This window comes from Rousettus aegyptiacus, unplaced genomic scaffold (genome assembly GCF_014176215.1).
Source record: "Rousettus aegyptiacus isolate mRouAeg1 unplaced genomic scaffold, mRouAeg1.p scaffold_m13_p_13, whole genome shotgun sequence".
Taxonomy (NCBI): domain Eukaryota; kingdom Metazoa; phylum Chordata; class Mammalia; order Chiroptera; family Pteropodidae; genus Rousettus; species Rousettus aegyptiacus.
In genome coordinates this window covers 73,862,143-73,876,006 of record NW_023416288.1, presented here as the reverse complement: position 1 = coordinate 73,876,006, position 13,864 = coordinate 73,862,143, and the positions used below count along the sequence as shown (strand labels likewise).

The following is a 13,864-nucleotide window of genomic DNA, read 5'->3' as shown; positions in this document are numbered from 1 at the left end:
TTTTTCTGTGTATTTTACTCATGAGAGTATGCTTATATGAATACGACAGAAAGATTCAAATGAAAATGTTGAATATTGTGATTGCATATTTTTTGAGTGATGTCTTAGTCAATATCTGTCTTTCATAATTTAGGTAAGCTCCACAAGAGCAAGGAGCATCATGTAACATTGTTCACCCTGGGGTCTGCAGAACCTGACACAGCGCCTGGGTTATTCTAAGGGATTGATTAATGTTTCTATGGCTGACAATAGTAATAGAACTGTCCATAAATACTAATTTAATTTACTCTGTTGAAAATGTACCTCATTTTAGAAGTTAAGACATTAACCATAAAAATTAGATGTTTTAAGAATTATTGACTGACTTTGTTGTAAACTGAGAAAATATTTAGTCCTCAATATCCACATAAACCTGATAGATTTGGAATGTAAGGAATCAAAATAAAATCATCCTTATTAATATTAGTTTGAGTTCAACTGTGTACTATAAAAAGAACACTAGGTCTTTAGAATAAAAGCATGCCAAGAAAACTCATGTATGTGGCAATTTTAAAATAAAATGAATATTTTAATTGCATGAATTATGAATATACTATTTGTAACTTATTTATGTCAAGGAAAAATATGGTGTCAAAATCTTCACTATATTGCCTGACACAGAATGAGAATCCCATCATTGGTTCATTGTGCCTGAATCTCACAATGTTCAGAAACAGTAGAGGATGCACAGATTGTGAGATTCTGCCAGGTAGAAACGGAAGCAGATAATTTGTCAATAGGTGTAGTGGAGAAGAGAATTTGGGCCAACGCAGGAATCAAAAAATAGTGTTTAGAGCCACATGAGAAGCCAAAATCTAGTAAACCAAAGTGGGAGATTGGAGGAGTGCTGATAAAATAGTCTAGAAGTCACAATTAACATGAACTTGTGAGACCAGAAACCTAGGAACCAGGGTGATGCAAATACAACTGAGAGTAAATGAGGAAGGGTTAAAAGTATTGTCAAGAGCAACTTTATATTCTCAACTTGCTTTTAAGAAGTGAATAGATCCTGGTGCATGGATGGAACAACTAGTTTTAAGTGGCCAGAGCAGAAATATCCTTTGGAATAAGCGATGGATGACTCTGTGAAGCAGAATCCATGAGCACTTGTCAGATCTACTGGGAAGATAACTAAAACAATCAGAATTGCTTCTTGACAGCAACAATATTCCGATAGAATGAAAACAATAAAATTCCTTCCTTTGGCTCTAATTTTTCTGGACTTCTTTCAACCTCTGGCACCACAAAGCTTCAGGCTTTCTTCTTACAGTAGTTGCAGAAAAGAAGATAGAATTTGTATTCTAGCATTCCCAGAAGTCACTCTGGACCAGCTTAGTCAAATGCCTACCCTTGAGCTAGTTACTGTAGCCAGGTGAATGTTATGTGTTGATTGGCTAAGGCCTAGTTTCTGGTCAATTTTTGAACTAATTACAACAGCCTGGAGGATGAGATAAGCTGATTGACTTAAGAAAATCACTCTCTATTTGGGGAACTTGGTGTGGAGTCAGTCCAATCTAAACCAAATGACTAGGAAAGGGAATAGAGAATAGATTCTGGTGAGGATCCTAAAGAGCTTAGTATAGTCATTGTAGTTGTGGTAGTTAGAATATAACAAAATATACGCAATGTCAAAGCGACATTCAATTCAACAATTCTGGAGAAGTTGTCGCTGATACAATTTCTCATGCTCTCTAAGCCAAAAGCAGTTAGAATATTTTTTAGCTACGTGTGTTTAAAAAACTTTCTACCTAATAACAGTAATTCTTTCTCTTCCCTTTCCACCTTTTATTTCCTCCCTTCATTATTCCTTTCCCTTCTTAAATAATTTAGTCCTAAAGCCATTTGGTAGGGCATTAAAAGATATATGTACTAGGAGTGGGATGGAGCTCCAGTGACTCAGTGCAGGTTGTCAGAGCCCAAGCAGGGTGAAGAGGTGTCTGCAAAGGAGAGAAGGTGTCTCTCAAAGAAAAGAAGGTGTCTGCTCAAAGAGTTAGGACCTGACTGCAGAAAGAAAGGCTTCTACATGGAAGAGTAGACTGGCATGGAGGGTTGGAGGCTGAATGGGCTGAAGATGGTGTCCAGATGGGGTGAGTTGCCTGGTGTAGGGAGTCAAAGCCATAGAAGAATGGTAAGGGCATATCTACAGAAAGATACAGGTGTCAGAACTCAGCAGCATGAAGGGGACACCCATGTGGAAGAATAGCCTGGCATGATTGTTGGAGTCCGAGTCTGGAGAAGAGGGCCTCCAAGCAGAACAGTGGAGGTGAAGATGAGAAATGAGTTGTACTCAGGGGATGTTTAAAATAAGTAAATGTCTTAAGGATATGGGAGCTAGGTTTCTCATTGTCCAAGGTACAAATATGGAAAGGGGAGATAATTTGGATAAACCCTATGTTGTTGGAATTACATGTGAATTTATTCTTCTCTATGGATATAGATATAGTTATGGATAAAGATATAGAAATCATTGTGGATGTAAATATATAACATATTCTCTAACTATGTTCACTGGGAAGTCCTGGAAACATCAATACCCTAAAAGCAAATAGTACACCTAGGAACCAGATCTTCTTTTCTAAATACCAGTTTCTTCTAAAAGAAATCTGAGATCCTTGGAGAAATGCCTCATTGTATAACTGGGGCAAAGAAATTAGAAAGTGAGCTTTGTGCCAAAAAATAAGGAAAAACTTAAAGAATGATTGGAAAAAGCCACAAGGACTTGGAAACCAATTTGACGAGGCTTCTACTTGTCATAAAAGAGAGTCGACGTAATTATAATTTAATTATAAAGTAAGTAATTTTAAACCGCTTAATAAAGAGGGAAATATGAATACACATACATATAAACTAAAAGTTTGATGAAGAACGGAGGAATGGGATATTGATATAGTTTCAAAATAACTCCCAACAAAATGTTTATTAATTACAAAGAAAATAATAATTTTACAGTGGAAAAGGCGGGCAGATACTACTTTAATCAAGTGACCAAAATGCACACTATAAGGGACAAACCAAAATTAAGGGATATGTACAAAACAACTGGCCTTTTAAACTTTAAATGTGTCAAGGTCATGAAAATCAAAGGGAGACCATACTGTTCAAGACTGGAACAGACTAAAGAGATATGAAAACCAATTCAATGAGTGATTCTGAACTGGGTTCTTTTGCTACAGAGGGCGTTATTAGGACAAGTGACTCAACTTAAAAGGAGGGTGAATATCAGAGGGTGCTAAGAAATGTATCACTGTCCATTTTGAAGGCCCCGTGGTTATGTAGGAGACATTTTTCGTCGTTAGAAATATACACTGAAGTGTTTAGAGGTGATGGAGCATAAGGTTGGTAATTTACTCTCCAATAGCTCAGGAAAATTTTCTCTGAACCAGACTTGCAGCTTTTCTGTAAGTTTGTGATGATGACAGTATTTTCTCAGGTTTTCTGTGAGAACTAGAATTAATGGTAGGCAAAATAGCCATTCATTTACTGCATTTTACTGGATATTTTTAATCTATTAGAATGGCCAGGTACCCACACATAAAATATGCTTACCAGTGTTTGAATGGGTCAACCCAAAAAGTATAGTACTTGTGCTATTATATAGCAGTATACAAGGAGGGAGAAGTCATTTCTGAAGGATATGATTAAAACGATGCCAAAGAATCATCGAAATAGATTGTAAGTGGAAAAGGGAGATAGGACATTCCAGAAGAGGAAAAAGAAGCAAAAACTCAAAGATAACACTTAGTTTTTTTTTCTTTTCTTTATTTTCTTTTCCCTTTCTTTTCTTTTTTCTTGAGAAATTGGGTAGAGAGTGATTGCATTAACACAGACTTGAGGAAGAATTATAATAAATCTTTTATTTGAAATTAACGTATAATAAGGAAAGCATTCTAAACTGAACAAAGGGATAGATTTTCAATTAAAGTCTGGAGTAAATTGGCTTTTTTCATTAAAAAGTTATACTCTTCAAAAATTTGTCGAATTCTTTTTTCCAGGTTCTAGTTTATTGTACAAATTGAGTATCAAATGATATGTTGATATTAGCTCCTCCAAGCATAGGAAGTTAACAGATGAGGTACAGTTTAGAATTTTTTTATGTTGCTTTTATAGCTGGATATCATTTAGACCTTAACTTGAAGTATATGACCAGCAAAGCAGTGCCTCTGTATGTGTCCATTACACAATAGATTCTACCTATGAGAGTATAAGAGTCAAAATATTTTTTGATACCAGTGAATGAAATTGGGTATCAGTTTCTGGACTTGCCATGATTTCAATTTGGCAAAAGGAATGAGTTCCATAGGCTGTTTCAAATTCTTAATATATTTAATTAAATGCAAAATTGTAGTCATCTAATACTTAACCAAAATTATGCAAATAGTAATTTAATCTTGGATTGAGAAAATGCTTTTAAATAAAAAAAGAAATGAAAGGGACCACAAAGAGAAAAGGTGTCAGATTATATAAAAATGAAATAAACTGGGAAGATATTTGCAAGAAATATGTCAAAACTTAAATGTCCTTAATAGTTATAGAAACACCCTCTAAAATCAATAAAATACACCAAAATAGAAAACGGAAAAACTCTGAACAACTTTCAAAATAAAATATACGAAAGACCAATGAAAATGAAGAATAAGTCCAAATTCACTAGTAATTTTTAAATAATTTACAACAGATATACCATCGCTTTATTAATTACTACTTTAAAACATGTTAATATAAGTAATATGAGATGAACATTTATAGTTAAGGAATTGTTTGGTGGGAAAAGGGAGCGAGGTGTTATGAAACAAAATTTTGAACAGATTTGGTAAAGCTCCCCTCATTTCTAGTAATTTTTTATTTATATTAAAAGCTCATTTCTCTCGAATTTTTGAGGAATGAGAAGATCATGAATTAATTTTACATATAGTTAAAACTTTAAACATTTTTTTCTAAAAATAAAAATGTATTTAACTTCTAATTACTTCTAAAAGTAATACACACCTATCATCATAGATTCTAATAATGTGGAAGAATATTAAGGAAACAATAGGAATTATTAATATTATTACCCAGAGAAAACCACCATTAATATTTTAATACATATCTTTTTAGAAAGTTTGTGCTGAAACTTTTGCTTTTTAAAAGCAAGGTTTTATTCCATTGAATTATAGAGATTAGAGTCATAAAACATCATGTTTTTCAGTCCCCAGTCCCCTCCATCTTTTCTTTTTCCCCTCTACCGTCACATCTCTTTTCTTATTTCCTATCAGGCACCTTTCACATATCAACCCAATGCAAGCCCTTCAAACAATGCTGCTGGGTAAGTATTGCCATTCACACGTTAATAGTAGAGAAAACAGTCTCAGGCTTGTAATTGTCTTGCGGTTCAGCGATGTATTTTTGAGGTGGAGCCAAAGGCCAGGGCTGTCCCTTGCCCTTCTCTCTGTTCTGTGCTGATCTCTTGCCTGTGGCTAAAGGCAAAGCATAGCAAACTTTAGCATTTGAAATGAAATCAGAATGAGTTGAACGTTATTTATAGCATACTTCTAAAAATACTGTGTACAGCTTAGGTTGTAACTCAAAAATAAAAGGATATAGAGAAAGTGAAGAGAGTAAAATGAAAGAGTTGCATGCCATTCCTAAGATATTATTTCTAGAGGAAAGACTAAATAGGTTTGACTCATTTAACTAAGAGAAGAAATTGAAATATCGTGTTTATTTTTCCAGTTCTAATACATGTTTTCTATGATTATAAATTGAGAAAGACAAAATTAAAGCAGAAGTAGTTGGATACAAGGAATGATATTTTTATTGTCAAGATGCCTTCAAGAGAAGCTCTAGAGTCTCCACCTCTAGAGATACTATGTAAAAAAAATAAATATCCACTATCTTAAACAGTTTACACAGTCAGCATTAAAGTTTCTCAATTAACTAATTCATTAAACAGATATTTATTGATGATCTGTTATGTACTTGACACTATGTGAGCTGGTGTAAATAAACTCACTCAGACCATCTAATTTGTTAAAGAGTATTCTAGACTTTTGTCATTACAGAAATCCTGCAACATGTGTTATGCAAGTGATTTGTTCGTTCTTCTGACTCTATTCCTTACCAACTACATTTATATTCTTGACCTGTTTGGTTTATACAGGTCCACAATCTCTTGTCCTAAATCCTTAGAGATAACATTTCAGAATTTAGAATTCTTTAGATTAAAGAAAAGTAATATGATAGGTATTCTATATATTATGTAATGGCCGCTGTAGAGTCAGGGCAGTATCTTATAATCAAACATAATGTCATATCTTTAGTGAAATATATGCATACAAACATTCTATTAATGTCAGTTTAGTTTGTGCTTTGCTGCCATATGAGTTCGAGTTAGGTCAAGTTTTATCAACTAAATTACAACAAACAAACAAAAAACACCTTTTGCTTCTCAGAGCTTTTAGTTTATCAGAGCTTTGTTGATATGAGATTGGGTAGTACATTTGCAAGGAATTGTTAAGACTCAAACTTGCAAAATAGTTTCCCAAAGCACTAATGCACATATATGGGATTTAATAGTTAACTAATGAAAAGGGAAATCATTATTTTTTACAATTCTCACAGCCTTTTATAAGTTAACTATCTGTGCAACTACAAGAGATTCAATTTTTTTAAATTGTTTTTTTTGTTTTTGTTTTTGTTTTTGTTTTTTTTACCATGGAACATATTTATTGCAGACTATCTTGGGTACCTTGCATTCTGTGGAGGAGTTGAGAAATGCTATGATGGTGATATGAGGAGACCATAATTTACTCTTATCTCTATATGTTTTTCACATTTTTAAATTCATGATTGATTAAATTAAATAGGCTAAATGAAGCACAGTTATAAATTCCTAGAAAATACTGGAATTATCTACCTTTTATGAAAAAGTCCTATTAGGAGAGAGCCCTCTCCAGTTCCTCTCAATTTATAGCTTAGTCTATTTAACTGTTATGACAGAAATACCATAAACTGGGTAGCTTATAAATAACAGAAATTTATTTCTCAGCCTTTTAGAGGTTAGGAAGTCCCAAGATGAAGGCACTGACAGATTAAGTGTCTGATGAGGACAAGCTTTCTTAGTGAGGGCCTTCTCATTGTAACCACACATGGCTGAAAAGTTGAGGGAATCTCTCTGGGATCTCTTTTATAAGGCTACTAATCCCATCATGAGGGTTCCACCTTCATGACCTAATCACTTCCTCAAGTCCTCACCTCCCAACGCCATCAACATATGGATTTTGGGAGGCAGAGGTGGGGTGGGGGTACAGATATTCAGACTATTACAACAGCTATACATGCTAAAGTTAGCAAAAAGCATAAATGTATGATTTGAAGTTTTTACGGGCATTCCCTAGAGACTAAAATACTTCTTACAAGCCAATATCATTTATTAATCAGCCACTTATTCTTTGTATTGAGAAGAAACATCTTTTCTCTACCTTCCTGAAGGGCATTCGTTTGCCTCGAAGGGTAGTGTAAATTCACTAATATTGTATGTAACTTTACGAATGGTGTTACCATTTATAAAAAAGTAAACAGTGCAGATGAGGATGAAATTAAGTTGAGCAGAGGAAAAGGAATAATGAATGGAGAGAGAGGTGCTGACAACAAATGATTACCACTTTACAATTTTGTCAAGTTTAGTCTAGTTTACCTAGAGAAATGCTACTGTTTGGCAAATGTAAATTAGAATTCGAAAGTATGATTTAAGCAAAGAAAAATTATATGCTTTTAGTAAGTGAGAATTCTAAATCAAAAGTTAACTAAGGGAAAATGTCCTACTTTTAAAAAAGTATGTGAAAAATATTGTGCAATAAATTCAAGTTGGTTACATAATACTTTATTAAGTATTATCAGATATTGGTATTTAGAAGGAAATTGTTTCACTTATATATGAAAGAATAAAATTGTATGAAATCATATCTCAAGCTTTGCATATTTTTAATCTTTGTAGCAGTGTTTTCTCACAAATAAAGCACATTAATTGCCTCAGTGAAGAAAAGGAATACACACATTTAAAAATCAAAATCACCTTTTTTAAAATTAAGATTTTACCCATTGTATAATAGGTAAACTAATGTGAAGTGTAGTTGCCTGTTTAACTTTATATCTGCTTTGATTTTGGCAGTTTAGCTAATTCAAATAAAATTTGTGAAGTTAAGCACTTTCAAGAAAAGGAATAGGAGAACCTAATTTAACCTAGAGTGTCTCTTTTATTCTTCTGTCATTCATTTGAAGTGCCCTATCAGCTTGAGCTGACCAACTTCAGTCATTTTTACCCTTTTATTTTTTTTCTCTAATGTAAACTGAAATTCCCTGCTGTTCATGGTATTTTAGTGTTTAGCATCATTTAATGAGCAGGTATCATTAAACTTAAAAGGTCCTTTTCTGTGTATCTCTGATTAGTTAGTGGAGGAATGAAGGAATTTTTCTTAATATGTTTTGATGTTGGCCTATTTTACATTTACATGCTTTTTGATGAAGCAGAAAATCATAATTTTGGTTAAAGTAGGATAGATTCTGTCAAGTGAATAGGTGGCCTCTTATTAAGTTGTAGAATATAAATTGTTTACAGGTATTGTTATTGATATTTTCCCTAACGAATTTTGTGTAAAAGATTTTTAAATAATTTATTATACTTTAATTCATTTTTCTAAGAGGATATATATTGGAAATTAAAAAATAGATACTTTAATATTAAAGTCCATATAATCCTTCTATAAAAGTAATAGTTTAGTGACTATATAACATCAGAAATGAAAAATATTTTATACTAAACTTGTTAAATCAATTTCACACTACACTTAATTGCAGTTTCTTTTAAATTATAAGAAAGAATAAATTATTAACTAGTGAAGAAACAGTAGCATTTATTACACACTTTCTATTTGATGTTTATGTATACTATATGTGACATTGCTAATTTTTTATTATTAGTTCAAATTTTGCTTTTAGGAAGAGAAGAATATCTGCAAGATAAATAGCATGGAGTGAAAATAATGAGGCTAAATGCAAGCAAAGGTCAGATAATGTGTAATAAGTTACACATGGCATATGTGACATTAACATTGGTAACAGATAAAAAAATGTAACAGTGCTGCCTACTGGTAAGAAGTAGTAGTGTTTAAAGGGTAAATAAAAATAGTTGTAGTTAATCAAAGTGTAAGTGATATACATGGTTATATAGGGTTGCTATTACTGATATCTGTGACCCACAGTATTCTTTTAATTAGTATTAACAAAAATTTTATGAGAGTAAAATTTCTGATATGAGACTTTTTTTTTAATATTTGGAGAATGTATTTAGTGTATTTGTTCTCTTGTTCTCTCTCTGTAATAATATACCTATACAATTTGTCTTGTGAGCCGCCCTTCTTTGATAACCTTGATTTTTTTAAAAGTTTTACAGTCAGCTTTTCTAAAATATGTTTAATGGAAAAATAAGACCTTATCTATGAGAGACAACTGACAATTTTGGTAATAGATAACTGGATATTTAGATAGTCCAGTGAGACCTTGTATTCACAGAAAGAAGTATGATTTATAATGCAGCAATCAATATATGATAAGTATAATTGGAAAAGTGAAAATCAGACTACTTTAAAGCATTGTTGTCAAAGTTGTAGCAAATTCAAAATCAAGTGTACCTATATATAGGGTTAATTTTTCCCTGTTCCACTTAAAATAAGCTCAAAGCTTTCTGTGCCAGAAATAAACGTTTTTGGTAGATTTGCTTTGGCATATATATTAGTTTATTGTACAATAAACGAATTTTGTTTATAGTCTTGAAAAATAATTAAAGTTTCTTTTAACTTTAACTCAACTGAAAGTGAAGCTTTAATTTTATAACCATGGTTAGTTTAATACTTTTGTGCAATGTTTGTATAGCGTGGCATGATAGACTTAATTAAAAGTGGTGATTTCATTATTCTGATTTGAATCCTTCTTGTACACATTTTAGCTTTATTTTCAGATATCCATTATATAAGATTTATTAAAACCCCATGCATTGTAAAAGTAGTTGTTAAAAATTAGGAAACTGCTCTTTTATTATGTATTACTTTCTCACTTACATAATGCTGTTTCTATCCTGAAAAAGAATTGAGTCAAAACTAAATGGAAAAGAGAAAGTGTTTTTCAATATTCCAAATGTGTTTTTTTCTTTCTAGAGGGAGAAAAAGTACAGGCCATATTGTCTCTTTTAAAGCATAAATACATTCCTCATATGTTGAGTTTCTTTCTTGCTCTCTTGTTTCCTCATTCCCTTTCCCTCCTACCTCCCTTCTTTTTTCTTCCCTCCCTGTCTTTAACTCTCTCTATGCAGTATCTCTTCCTGTGTTACTTTAGGCAGGTATTGCCATTAAATTCTGGCCAAGTAAAGTTGGAAGCTTTTAAGCATTATTTTTTGAGAATTTTATTTCTGCTTGTTCTGTTAACTTGTAGAGAGAGAACAAGAGAAAGAGGGAGGAAGGAAGGACAAGGAGAGAAGTGAGGGAAAGAACAGGGAAAGATAATAAGAGAGAAAAGGTAGAGCTAATAGCAAGTGAAATGGAAATAAATCAGATTATATTGTATGCAAATTTTGTATATCAGAGAAAGGTGAAGTGTGAAAACTGTCTACATGTGTGAGACACTTCTATTTGCATTCTTGAAATAATTCTCACAATCTGCAAAATAAATTTATAAATAGTAAATAAAAATCATGAAAGGTTTAGTGATATCTAAAAGATAAATAGTCTGAATTACAATTTAACTTGCTTTACTAATGACTGATAGAACAGTCAAGTATCAGACCACCAAGAAGGTGTTTTAGTATCATTAATAGGACTGCAGTTCCTATATTGATGTACCAGTGTTTTTTTCTGTGTGAAAGTGTCTGCTAGCTTCACAACATATGCAATGGTGTCAAATATGGTGCTAACAGAAGTCTGCACTGTGGCCTTTATCCTCTTAGGTTCTTCACCTAAAACTGCTAGAAATAGTTTTCAAAAAATGGACAAGAAAAATGTTTTTGATAGTGAAAAGTGCTAATGCAAATAATTGCATTTATGAGAAGTGTTTTTCTAAAGTATATGTCCTCTATTTTATTTCAGAATGAATATTTGTTTGTATTTTTTGACATGTATTTATGGCATTTTACAAATAACATTTGCATGTTTAACACGTTTTTAAAATTTTGTTTAAAAGGATATAAAATATTTTAATTTTCAAGTATTATAAAACTATTTTCTTTCTGTTTTATTCTTTATAAAACATAAAAGAATTCTTTATAAATTTTTTCAGTAATGCTCTATTTGTAAAATTAAACAGTCATAATGGTGATCGAAATGCTTTATTTACATACTTGTTTTATTTATGAACATTGGTATTCACATTGGCATCAAATTATTCTTATTTTTATGTTTATTTTTGTCATAAAAAGAGCATCGAAAACACAAGTATACTATGACAGCCTAATTAGAAGATTGGGCTGCAAAAATTTAAAATAAAATTTTGACTCATTTTTTACCCTTGATTATTTTAAGTCAACATTTATGTAAGAATGGTTTGCTACTGTTATTTCTGAAAATCTTAAAGTGTAAAATATATTATTATTCTAATTAATATCTTGCACATAATAGCTAACAGTGTTCATGTTTCAGACCTCCTTAAATAATATAATGAATGTGTCTTATCTTTTCATAACATTGATGATCTCATATTGAAGGAAAAGCACTTGTTAATTACAAATTTAAAGCAGCAAGAAGAAAGCAAACCTTCATTTTTGCATGGTCTGCTATAGTACTTGTTAGTTTTTCTTCATTGCTTTATTGATAACCTTTGGTTTTTCTTTTGCTGTAACTCTAAAGAGTTCTACCATTTCTCATTAATGAAGCAATCCTTTAAATGTGAGAGCGAGCTATTTATTTGGTTAGAGAAAAGTTACCTATTTACTTAATGACCATTGATTTAACAGTTTTGGTATCTTTTACTGGAAAATGTTGACCATTTTTAAGTTGGAATCAACACTTTTCAGACTTCTAAAAAATATTGTTTTTAAGGATCTAATAGCAATTAATTGTTTAAAACTTGTTTAATAAATTACAGATTTTCACTGCCTTTTTTTTTTTTCTCCTGAGATAATTACTTTACAATTTAAATACCTTCTCTTCACACACTCAGTGAAATTATTTCTTACTGAAGTCAGATCCAGGGATGGAGTGTATGCAATACTAAGCTTAGCTATAGATATTTAAAAATCTCTTTGTTGTATTATAATCTTCCTGCATTGTCCATAAGACAAAAATAGTTTTATCTCATATTTTTAAAGAATTTACAAAAAAAGAAAGTTACTTACAGGAAAGAATAAACTTGATACATTTTAATGAATATTTTGTAGACTCTGTAACCTTTTATCTTCATATGAATTTTTTTTTTACCTGAATACTTAACTCTTTTTTTCCCCCCATACTAATTGTTAACTGGTTGTGCCACCCTTGCAAGTTACTTAATCTTGCTCTGCCTCAGTTTCTCACTTTGTAAATAAAGATAATACTGCTCACATTAGAGTTATTATTAAGATTTCTTTCCAATTGATTTTCCCTTCTCCAGTTTCCAGCTCTTTCTGGTTTTGTTTAATACACAGGTCAAAGTTAACTTTCTTAAAATGCCTCTAATCTTATCACTCTCCAGCTTTGATAACAATTTTGATATTCTCATTGCCTAAGAAATACCATTCAGGCTCTTCCTTTTGACATTCTAGTCCCTCCAATTTCAAATCTAAATTTACCCTTAGATACTCCACTACTCACTGACTGATTATGTTCTTGTTAATCTGAACCATCCTCAGTCTTAAGATATAGCTTATCATATTTTTAGTTTGGTGTCTTTTTATTTGGAGCATTCTCAAATATATTTTCTTTTAAGAAATTTTGCTTATTCATTGAGAGACCATTTCCAATCCTGGGATCCCCTCCATATAGGCTTCTTTGATCTCCCAGGATGATATTTCAGAGTTCAGAACTCATACCACATGGCCTTTGTACTCTTTTAATGTACTTATCATATTCTAACTTGTAGTCTAGGTAGGCTAGATAAGATCCATATCTTATTTATATTACTTATTTAGAAATTTCCATGGCAGAGCCTAGGTTATGTTTTACTATGAATTCCTCTCCTACCTATACACCACATCTACCATAGTACTCTGTACATAGAAGATGGTTTGTAAAATAGTTGATTAGGGAGACATTGTGGCATAACAGAAAGAACACAGGCGTTTGAGTAAAAAAAGACTTGGATTTGAAGACTAGATAAATATTGTTTGACCTTGAGCAACTTAACCTATGTGAGTCCCAGTTTCCTCAATCTGTAATAAGGGGAATATTATTATCTATTTTTGAAGCTGGGTGCAAGGGTTAGAAATAATGCATGTAAAATATTTATAATATACCTGGATGTAGTAGACGTTCAATAAAATTTTGTGTTTTTGCTTTATGTAATGAAATTTCTTTCTTCCCTCCCCCCCCCCCCTTAGCCATATAAACTATGGGAGTGCATATGAGATTGATCACTGCAGGTATACTAGCAGAGTTCACTTTTGAATAGTAGACAGCATGTGTTAAGAAAAAAAATTACCACTACCTTTGGAAAAGATATCCTTCTCATATTATGGCCTCAGATGAGTGTGGTTCTCTCTCTCTCTGAAATATCCCTCTCAACAGTACTGCTAGAGTGTAGTAGGTAGACAATAGATGAATGTAGCAATAGTCAAAAAAGAAGACTGTTGCCACCTTCACCAGTTAAGTATTTGATTTATTCATTT

General features: G+C 32.0%; 1 protein-coding gene and 1 pseudogene across 1 annotated transcript in view; one reads left to right on the top strand and one right to left on the bottom strand.

The window, feature by feature from the left end:
• Positions 1 to 13,864, top strand: part of FOXP2 (forkhead box P2) — a 336,947-nt gene that overhangs the window by 70,661 nt on the left and 252,422 nt on the right. The gene's annotated exons all lie outside the window — the stretch shown is intronic.
• On the bottom strand, positions 4,130 to 4,305 carry LOC107507080 (annotated as a pseudogene).